An 11,266-nucleotide genomic window follows, 5' to 3' on the forward strand; every position below is an offset into this window, starting at 1 on the left:
TTTATTGTGAAGCTCAATTGAGATTTTTGTAAAGTATCTGTCAGGTCAAAGGGAGGGGTTGTTACTGGCAACCAGATTTTACTCCTCCCTTTGCATATTTTTCCTACTACTGGTTGAATTTTCATGACTTTTTTTTTTTTTTAATCTTCCCAGGTTGCTTTTGATGTTCTTTTAACCCGATTATTTTCTTTTTGATGAAGTAGAGAGAGAGAGAGAGAGATAGGTAGGTATGTTGCATGACTCATTCCATCCTAAACCTTTCTTGGGGATGGTCCTAAAAGATGTCCTCTCGGAGTCACCATAAAGCAATTTACCTTGGAAGAGCCAAACTTAATTGTTGTAAAGAGAGATTCACTATCCTCCACTCTCTGGAATTCTGTAGCAAGTCATTTAAGGTTTGTGATTTATTCATGTCACCCAGGAGTACTTCTTCACTGTCTTTGGTCATTACATTCTCAATTAATACAAACCACCTTCATATTAACTGACACATATAAAAGACATACAAAAGACACACACTGCAGGACAACATGGGAATGTGTCCCAGAACCACACAAGAGGCTGCAGATAATCTGTAATCGCTAAGAGTGCCTATGTGTGAATCCTCAGTCATCTTCATTTCTTTTCTGGAAAAAGGAAAATCTCATGAGTCAACTTTTTCATTGTGAGGTGATCACAAAAGCCTTTTGCCCTGTGCTTCAAATGCGTAAGCAGTCTTATTTCTGAACAAGATGGACATAAAAACAAGTGACAGGTGGAAGGGAGAGACTGAATAATGAGAAAACCTGTAAAAGACTCAGGGGAGTGCTCATGCGTAACCAATCAAAATCATTCTTTTATTTTCTTTGCTTAATTCCCTGTTGTAGATCTTGGCTGCCCCTGTGTAGCTTTCGGGAGGGGACCCTCCAGTGAGACGAATCTGAAAACATTAGCATTAGGTGACAGTGGTCTGGGTGGCAGCCTGGCTAAAGCAGCCTGGTCCCGGACAGCTGTCTGCCAGCCTCTACCACTGACTCACCGTACCGACAGCCTCCACACCAGGTGGCCTCGCCGGTGCCAGCTCAGAGGCAAGATCCTGCTCATCTGCAGGTTGGCACCCTTGCCCTACACTTCACCACAGAGTCGGAGGAGCTGGCCATGGCTAGTGCCCACTGCAAAGTCCTTCTCTGAAATCCAATCAAGGTGCAACCTAAGAAAGCACAAACCCCCAACTGGCGGGAAAATGCACCCAGCTCCAGGAAGCCCACATCCAGTCCCTTCCAGCTCCCGGCCCCTGGGTCAGAGCCCCCTGAACCAGCTGTTGTAAGCTGAGCTGCTCCCCTGCGCCCGCGCTGCTGTGCCCTCCGCAAACGTCCACGGGGCCGGGAGCCCTGGAAGGCACAGGGCGAGCTGACGGGGCGGCACCCCATCCAGAGCCCGCTCTCCCTCACCCCGTACCCCACCCGTCTGCCTCCCGGGGGCAGAGGCAGCGAACTTAGGACTGAACCCCCAGCACGAGTTGGCAGATGTCTTCCCCATCCTGGCTGCAGCCGCCCCCTCCCCAGCACGTCCTTGCAGGAATCGGGGGGGTCTTCGCCCAAGATTGAGGAGCCGACTCCACCCCAAAGCCACCGGCCGACACCAGCTGCACGGGGCGGGGGGGGGGCCGTGCCCATCCCCAGCAGGTGCCGCACGGCCCGCACTCGGCGGGCTCCCGGCCCCCCATCCCCCTCCGACCCCAGCGCGCGCCGCCCCTGCAGAAGCCCCCGAGGCCCCGACCCCCGCCCCCGCCATCCCACGGCCCCTCGCCCGCTGGCCCTCGGGTAGCCCCGCGCCGCCCGGACCACTGACGCGCTTCCCCCCACGGGCGCCGGCGGGAGCCTCTCTCACCGCGGCGGGGCGCCGGCCGGCGGGTCGGGCCGGGGAACGAGCGGCCGCCTCCGGGCTCCGCGCTGCGGCCACTGCGCGGGCCTGAGAGCCGGGGCCTTCCGAGGCGCCAGCGCTCGAGCTGTCAGTCAGCTGGCCGGTCCCGCCCCCCCGGCGCCGTCTGCGCAGGCGCGCGAGAGGCCCCGCCCCGCCCCACGCGGGCGGCCCGGGCGCGGGTCACGTGGCGGGGCGGGGCGCCGCTGGCGGCTGGAGCCGGAGGGTCGCGGCGCGGCTGCCCTGGTCCTGCCGCCGCGGCTCGCGCGCTCGGGCTCCTCGCGTGGGCCGCCGTTCCGGAAAGTCCTGGAGCCCGGTGTCCTGGGGCTGCTCAGAACCAGGGCTCCCCCGGGGAACCGCTGCGGGGGACGGGCCGCTCTGCGAGCTCGGGACTGGGGGATTCGGTGACCTGGGTCGGGGGGCCTGGGGAGCCCGGCCTGGAGCCGGGGAGGGAGGCCTGGTTCCCCTTGCTGCCGGGCCCTGCGTATCTTCCCATTCCAGGGAGACGGTAACTAGCACACTTTTAAAATAAGTCAGGCAAGGATGCATGGTATACAAGGGCAACCCGAGGCCTGATTGAGTTTTTTAAAGGGGTGCATCTTACCATCAGCTGACAGACTCCCCCCTTGCCTGCGCCAGAAGTTCTAGGCCAGTCTGCATCTGGTCAGCAAATGGAGTAAATGACTTTCAGGCCAATGGGTTCCTGCTTCCTCCACGTCTCTAAAATTTAAAAAGAGAAGAAAAGAGGTTAAAAACAAAAAAAGGAATGTCTCCTATGGAAGCTTTTTCAAGAGGAAAGGGGTTATAGAAACAAACTGACACTCCCAGGAATTTGGAGGTTTTGTCAAACTGGGTTCCAGCACCAGCCAAATAGAGGTTATGATCCCAGAGAGTGGGCTCACATTCTGCAAACAGGTTTCCACAGCTGCATTACGGAGCTCTAGTGCTCCTTCTGGTGGTTGCTTGTATGAAATAATAACGCCCCCGGCTAAATAAATGCAGTGCTCTCTGAAATAGGGCAGTTTTAGAAAATTGCAGGTTCTCTGAAGTCCTAGGGGTTACACAGGAGGATCTGGAGTTCCGCCACTTAGGAAAAAAGGTGACGTGAACTGATGACCAAGAATCTTTCCTGTGCCCTGAATGCACCTGCTGGTCCCCGACAAGATGACCTTCAGGAATTAAGACTTGCTTGGCAAAGTTTAGAGAACAAAAAGGAAAAAGCTGGAGTTATGGGGCCCTCAGTGCTAGAGCTACTTCTGATCCAGATTTGCTTGACCAGCTCGGTGTGGCCAGCATGTATGAGAAGCTGGATCTGGGAGTATTTCAAGTTTGATATGAACTCAGGAAGGGAAGGAGTGTGAGGTAGCCTTCATTCCCTTAAGTGGACACAACAGATATGTGGGCATGCTGTTAGTGCCTCCAGCAGAATACGAGCCCATCTGGTGGACTTTATGGGAAGAGGATTGTATCTGTGGATGGGGGAACTCCTCACCTAGTTTAGTGAGTGAACACAGCATGAGGCCAAGACTCAAGCAGCTCTGACCTGACTCTGTGATAACAACTATTCAGGAAAACTGGAAAATGTGAGCTCATTGAGGGTCAGATTCCCTTTGGGGAAAGTATCACTTCTCAAGAGATTAAAGTGAACCCTCGCTCTCCATCTCATAAAAGATCTTCTGACTTTGCTGGAAGGTTGGAGAGAGGGAGCTACGTGGCCATTAAAAAAAGGGTGGAGGAGAGAGTTCTCCAAGCCACGGGCCAGTGAACTAGACATTGGGCGTGGGAAATACTCAGGACAGATTACTCACAAAAAATATTTGTGACCCCTCAGAAGAGGAAGCACCGATGACAAAGACCAAGTCATGCATGCTAGGTTAACCATATTTCTGTTGTGAAATGTGAAAACTGCTAAGTCAGGAAATATGCTAGAAATAGTGTATTTGGACCTGGAAGGTGTATTTACCAAGATTCTTTCAATTGTAAGTCATAGAATTTAAACTTTTTTCCAGAAAAAGGGAATATGTTGGCTCACATAACACACCTAAATTCTGGGGTTGGCTCAGCAGGATCCAGGGGTGCCAGTGATGTCATCAGAGCTCAGTCTCTCTCCCCTACTTGCTTCCCTGTGAGCTGGCTTCATTCTAGGATCAGGTGCTTTTTTTACAACGTGGTCTTCAGGAACAACAGGCAAATAGTTCTTTCAACTTAGCAACCCCAGGGGGAAAGGACTCTGCCCTTCAGTATTTCCAGAAGAAGTCCTAGGATTTGATCTAAATGGACCAACATTGGTCACATGCTCACCCCTTGAATCAATCTCTGAAGCCAGGTTGTGGGGTAAGTGGATTGGCCATACCTGGAGAGGAGTGAGGATCAGTCCCACCTGGCTCCGTGGGTGAAGAGCACGGGGAGTGTGGGTCCCCACAGGAAACTGAGGAAGACAGATTCTGAGCAGGTGGGGGAATGCAACCAGATATCCAGGACAAAGCATTTGCTGAGCTATCTCGTAATATTGTATAAAGGACATGAAGAAAGGGTGGGAGAAATAGTAAATTTATTGGATGGCTGAGTCAATACTCAAAAATACTTTGACTAGAGGATGGCTTTGAAAAAGTAATAGGAGCACAACCAGGCGATGTGACTTAGCATCACTTCTGCTTCTAGTGGCCCACCATGCCTATTTCCTCCCCCTTTGGAACATATTGCCACAAATGTTGTGGCTTATAACAACACAGATTTATTATCTTACAGTACTGGAGGTCAAGTTCTAAAATCAAGGTATTGGCAGGGCTGCCTTCCTTCTGAAGGCCCTGGGGGAGGATGGCCTCCTTGCTGATCCTGCTTCTGGGGACCTCCAGCATCCCTTGGCTGGGGGCGCCTTCCTCCATCTTCAAAGGCTGGAATAGTTCCCGGCTTTTCTGTGTCCTTCCAGGCACTGATGCGTATTTAGAGCACAAGCTGGTTGTTTTGTCTGTCAGGGTGGGTTTTCTACCTGCCCCGGACAGTCAGGGAGCACAGTGTGGGCAGCAGTGCTGAGCAGTGCTGAGCAGCACGGATGTGTCCTCCTCAGGGCATCAGACCAGGAGGCACCGTATCAGTTGTCTCATTATTGCTGATGCTGTTGACCACTGGTTGAGATGGTAACATATTTCTGTACTGTAAAGGGTTTTTCCCCCCTCTTTGTCAATAATTAGTAACCTGTGGGAAAGATACTTTTAGACAAAATGCTGAGTGCTCTAACCTGATGGCTCTGTCAACATTAGTTGACATTTCCTTGCATCTGTCCTTGTCCTTCCCCAGCTCTGCTCTCCACAAAGCAGCTAAAGTCACCTTTAGAAACCACAGAGGTGACTGAATCCTCCAGCGGCTTCCTACTGCCCCTGACACAGCCAGAATCCTTCTGGTTGTTCGGGCGGAGCTTGGCCTGGCCCTTCCAAGCTCTCCATACTGGTCTCCTCACTCTCCCTCACCCTCTGCACACTGGCCCCTTATAGTACTTCCAGCAATCCGTGCTGCTTTCTACTGTAAGTCCTCCCCATCTACCCTTTTGCCTGGAACCCTCTACCTCCATCCCCTGCATCCCCTCACTTATCAAATACCCACGTGTCCTTCACCTATCACACCCAAAACGAAGCCATGTGACCTCCAGGCCAGGCCAGGCCAGGCCAGATTCCCAGGTATACCCTTTCACCACACAATATCCTTTTCCTTTATAGGAACGCCTATTTGTAATTGTGCACTTATTAACTTGTTCACTTAGTTTGTGTGCTCTGTAACAGGCAGGGACATTGTCTGGTTTTGCTTACTCATGTGTCTGCAGCACCTAGCAAGGTGCTAAATACAGAGTAGATCATTAAATGCTTGTCAAATAAACCAGTGAGTTTAAGACAAGGGTGGGGGGTGGGGGGGACAAGAAGATGAGCACAAATGGGCAGGCGCTTGCTTCCAGGAGACTTGGTGATGGGGCCTTTGGCAGTTGGAACAAGCACGCCATCAGGGCTTGGTATAGAGCTGCACTGGTACACAGCCTGGCCTCTGGTTCCTAGAAGGAGTTTGTAATGGTCTGAAGACCAGGATCTTCACAGGCAGACATAAGGGAGGCAGCACAGGCTAGCTGTGCTTTCTGCTTCTGTTGGGCAATCACTTCATTCTGAGCCTCAGTTTCATTAGCTGTGCAAAGGGATCACACCAGCTTCCTAGGGCTGTGAGGATGAAGGGAGTATATGTGTATGACAGCAGCAAAGACAGATCTGTCCTGAATCCTGGCTCTCCCCTCCTAGCTGTGTGACCTTGAGCACACTGCTTAACCTGAGCCTGTTTCTTCATCTATGAAAGGAGCCACCCATAGTGTGTTCACTCACTCATTACATGCATATTAATTGGTTGATCGAGCTGGGGCTGTGCTAGTGGACAAAAGCAACAAAACTACCTGCCTTTCATGAGGCTTGCGCTATAGCCAGGGATAAACACTGGAGTAAGTGACTAAGTAAAAGATATATGATAAATAAAACTGAGGTGTGACAAGGAGCAAAGCAGGGAGGGGGAAGTGAACTACCGTGGGAATGGTAGGGAGGAAGAAATTTTAGATAGCACTCCAGGGAGGAAGACACCACAGTACAGCTCCTGAACTGAAGGGCATGAGAGTTATTGAGGTGACACAGAAGGCCAAGCCCAGAGCATGGGACTCGGTAGGTTCTCCATACACGTCCACTAGCCACACACACACCTTCCCCACCAAGCATGGGCATGATGCCCCTGCAGGCTCTACCCACAACTGGAGGTGAGGTGTCCCTGTAAAAAGGAATTCAGGACACATCATAGTACATTGGATTCTTTAGGCTCTCTGGGTCCAATGCCATGGTTTGTGGACTGTCAGCCTTCTGGCTTCCCTATTTTGGCCGTTGCATTCAACACCACAAAGGCCGTGGTAAAAAATAAGGAACAACCCAAACCCCCTTCCAGAAGAAACCTCTGATTTTCCACTGTACAACTTCTAGAAGCATCCTTCTCTTTCTCTCCCACTGTTTACTTGAAATGGAGTGCACAAATCCCAAGTGTACATAGCTGGATGAACTGACACCAAGTGGGCACCCATACAACTAGCACCCAGATCAAACCATGGAGTATGATTAATTCAATGGTGACCACTGTTGGGCCATCTTTCTATAACAAAGATGAGTTTTGCCTGATTTTGAACCTTTTAGTAATGGAATCCTATAGTATGCATGGTCTTATGTCTTAGCGTCTTTAACCCAACATGTACTTGAGAGGTTGATTTCTATTGTTGTAAAGCAGTTCATCGTATGAGTATACACTGTTTATTCATTCTGCCAGTCATGGGCATTTAGGTTATTTCCAGTTTGGGGTAATTGTGGACAGTGCTGTGTGAACGTTCTAGCACATGTCTTTTGGTGAACATAAGTTTGTACATGTTCAGTATCAGCAGATACTCCTAATAGTTGTCCATGGGGGTTTAATAATGACCTTCCCACCAGCAGTGTATGGAAGTTCTAGTTACTCCAGATGCTTGTCAATGCTTCGTGCTTTTTCGTTTTAGTTATTCTGGTGGGTGTGTAAATATTTCACTGTGGTTTAATTTTGCATTTCCCTGATGAAAAGAAGAGCTTTTCATGTTTTGGGTAGTCTATTCTATGACATTTGAATGTTTTGCCAATTGTATTGTCTCATTTCATTATGTTTCCATGTATTCAAAAATAAATACGTGGTTAAAAAATTAACAAATGACAAACCCATTTCTTGTATTATCTGTCCAGGGATATTCTCTGTACATATGAACATACATATCTCCCCACTCTGCTTTTTTTTTTAATTTTTAAAAAAGACTTTATTTATTTATTCATGACAGAGAGAGAGAGAGAGAGAGAGAGAGAGAGAGAAAGAGAGAGGCAGAGGGAGAAGCAGGCTCCATGCAGGGAGCCTGACGTGGGATACAATCCTGGGTCTCCAGGATCACACCCAGGGCTGAAGGCGGCACTAAACCACTGGGCCACCGGGGCTGCCCCCCACTCTGCTTTCTTACACAAGAACACTCACAGTCTGACATAATAAACCTGATATACCTTGAAGACCATACATTTGAATTCATGAAAATCTGTCTCAATTTCTTTTTACGATTGTACAGCACAGTATTCCTATTTGTGTGTACGACATATTTTCCCTAAAATATTCACAGCATGCAGGGTGCTGCCAGTTTTTTGCTTCTACAGCATGCTACCGTATGTACTCAAGTGCAAACAGCTTTGTGCATGTGGTTAAATCTATCTGTAGGATAAAGTCCTAAGGGGAATTGCTGGGTCAGAGGGCATGTACATTTAAATTTTTGTGGTTCATATTGCTATCTTGAGCTACAAAAAGATGAACAAATTTACAATTGCATCAGCTGAGTCTGTTTGCCAACATCAAGTATTACCAAACTTTCATCTTTGCCAATCTACTAAGTGAAAAATGGCATCTCCTTGTACTTCAAATTTGCGTTCACTCCTTTTACTTTGAATGAGCCTGAGCATCTTTTCATATGTTTGAATGCAGCCTCTGCTTTAAAAGGGCTGCTTCCTGGGACAAGTGGTGAGCTGGAAACCAGCTCCTGAAGGATAAACAGAACTAGCTTGGGACATGGGATGTTTCCCATCCCTGCCAAAGGGATGGGAAATACTAGGTTTTCTTATCCCAGAGACTCAGTGAAATCAGGGAGAGGTAAAAACAACAATAACAACAACAACAAAAAATAAACCCAAACCTCTGAGTTGAACTACAGTCTTAAAACAGGAAGAAACCGTAGAAATCAAGTCTAATCTCATATTTTAGAGATAAACAAAAGCTGAGGCTTGACAAGGGGAAATGACTTGCATAAGAGATTTTAAAAAACATACCAATTTTGTTGAGAAAGAGATGAAAACCCTTAAAAAACAGAATTGTTTTTGTCAATGCCTGCCGTCCCTGTTGAATATTTTAATGAATGATTTTACTATATACCATTCCTACAGCAAGGGGTGCACTTTCAAAGTCATGATAAACAAGCCTACACCAGGATCAAAAAGCATAGGCAAGACAAACAAGTGTGGGGGTGATGAGAATCGTGGGGTGAGGATCCCTCCACTCTTCCTTTCTTGTGAAGGACTTTAAAATGGGCCAAAAAGATTATTAGGTGTCTTCAGTGAACAACCAAACATCTGGCACACCCTTCCGGATTATCTGGTTCCACGGGGTCTTCTCCTTTCTTTAAGCTATTTATAACTTTACAAATAGCAGAGACCTGATAGCAATGCTAGTGATTCTTGTCCATAGATATTAGACATAAAGTCAATTTTGTCTGGTCAAAGTTCATTGATGTGCCTCCCTCACTGTAGAAACCAGTTCTGCATCTATTAAGTAAGTTCAGCTATTAAGCAAATTCATTCCTACTGCCTAGATACATGTCTGCCTTTTGGATTTATCTCTGAACCAACTGTATCCTTTTATATGCCTCATTAATTAGTAAGTAAATTAAATCTTTGACAGTTGAATCTTTTTGTCTGAGATACCCCCCCTTAAAAAAAAAAAAGACCCATTGTGGGGCCTGTGGATGGCTTGGTCAAACATCTCACTCTTTTTTTAATTTTTTAAACATTTTATTTATTTATTCATGAGAGACACAGAGAGAAGGCAGAGACATAGGGAGAGGAATAAGCAGGCTCCTCGCGGGGAGCCTGATGTGGGACTCAACTCTGGGATCACGCCCTGAGCCAAAGGCAGACGCTCAACGGCTGAATCATCCAGGAGTCCCAGCATCCCACCCTTGATTTCATAATCTCAGAGCCAAGAGATCCTAAGATTCTCTTTCTCAAAAAATAAAACCCAAAGAAAGACCTATTCTTTTTAACACTACTCATGAGAAGGATATCCCAAATACAGGGCAACTTGCAGTCTTGGTGTTATTCAAGGTAACCATCCTTTCAGCCAAAGCATAAAGAACTGATCACTGATTAAAGGCCTCACTCACTTTCTTCCCTCAGGGAAACAAATCCTGACTCAAAGATAGCAGGATACAGGAGGCTGTCAGAGAGAGCTGACTAAATGCACAGCACCACTTTGAATCAAGAAGTACAAGATACAATAACAGAAGTTTAGGGGGCCCTGCCTGGCTCAGTTGGTTAAGTGGCTGCCTTCAGCTCTGGTCATGATCCTGGGGTCCTGGGATGGAGTCCTGCATCAGGCTCCCTGCTCAGCTGGGAGCCTGCTTCTCCCTCTCCCTCTGCCATTCCCCCTGCTTGTGCTCTCTTTCTCTGTTAAATAAATCAATAAAATCTTAAAAAAAAAAAAAAAAAAGTAAGTTTCTAAATGCACTCCTTACATCCAGAAGTTGAGCTGGAATCAGGGTTCCTGGAAGCAAGAACGGTTGATGGTGAGAAGGCAGCTTGCACCCCTCAGGTGCAGAAGTTGAGCTGGAATTGGGGTTCCTGGAAGCAAGGACGGTAGACGGTGAGAAGGCAAGGATGGTAGATGCTGAGAAGGCAGCTTGCACCCTCAGGTGCAGAAGCTGAGCTGGGGTCGAGGTTCCTGGAAGCAAGGACGGTAGACAGGGAGAAGGCGGCTTGCCCCCCTCAGGGCCAGAAGCTGAGCTGGAATCTGGGTTCCTGAAAGTAAGGACGCTAGACGGGGAGAAGGCAGCTTGCACCCTCAGGTGCAGAAGCTGAGCTGGGATCGGGGTTCCTGGAAGTAAGAACGGTAGACGGGGAGAAGGCGACCTGCACCCTCAGGTGCAGAAGCTGAGCTGGGGTCGGGGTTCCTGGAAGCAAGGCCGGTAGACGGGAGAAGGCGGCCTGCACCCTCGGGTACAGAAGCTGAGCTGGGGTCGGGGTTCCTGGAAGCAAGGCCGGTAGACGGGAGAAGGCGGCCTGCAGGCGGTGAGTCTGGGGGACCCCTCGGCTGTGACTACTGCTTTGGTTACTCTGACAATCAGCCAGTACTTACCAGCTGAACAACAAACACTAAGCGCCTACCTCCCAGCCCTGCGAAAACTTCCACGAATAGGATAGGAAAGCCAAAGAAATACACAGCACGAGTCTAACCTTCGAAGCCCCGAGGATGTAGCACCGGGAAGGAATCGCGGTCCGCCCCAGGAGTCCTCGGCCCCGCGCGCTTCCCTTTCCCCCACGTGCCTTCTGGCTCAATGGTTTGCACTCCCGCTCCCCCAGTTCCCCATTTCCGAGCTCTGGCTCCGCACATGGCCGAGCCACACCCCGAGCTGGCGGGGAGACGCGGCCGCGGGCTCCGGGGCAGGTGCGCTCGCGGCGACGGCAGGCGGCGGGCGGCGGGCGGCGCGGCTTGGCCCACGCGGCACCCCGTAGCCCCCGTCCTTTCTCCTCCAGAC

General features: G+C 49.4%; 1 protein-coding gene across 6 annotated transcripts in view; it reads right to left on the reverse strand.

Moving 5' to 3' along the window:
- Positions 1-11,198, reverse strand: part of KIAA0513 (KIAA0513 ortholog) — a 69,529-nt gene extending 58,331 nt beyond the window's left edge. For 3 of the 6 annotated variants that reach the window (XM_072731398.1, XM_072731400.1, XM_072731397.1), the window contains exon 1: positions 1,870-2,030. The gene's annotated coding sequence lies outside the window, so the exon portion shown is untranslated. Of the gene's footprint in view, positions 1-1,869; positions 2,031-2,503; positions 2,620-2,719; positions 2,854-10,964 lie in introns of those variants that run through there. The other 3 variants (XM_072731399.1, XM_026004930.2, XM_072731401.1) reach the window with 3 other exon arrangements.
- Between the last annotated feature and the right edge of the window lie 68 nt (positions 11,199-11,266).

Source organism: Vulpes vulpes, chromosome 12 (assembly GCF_048418805.1).
Source record: "Vulpes vulpes isolate BD-2025 chromosome 12, VulVul3, whole genome shotgun sequence".
Taxonomy (NCBI): Eukaryota; Metazoa; Chordata; class Mammalia; order Carnivora; family Canidae; genus Vulpes; species Vulpes vulpes.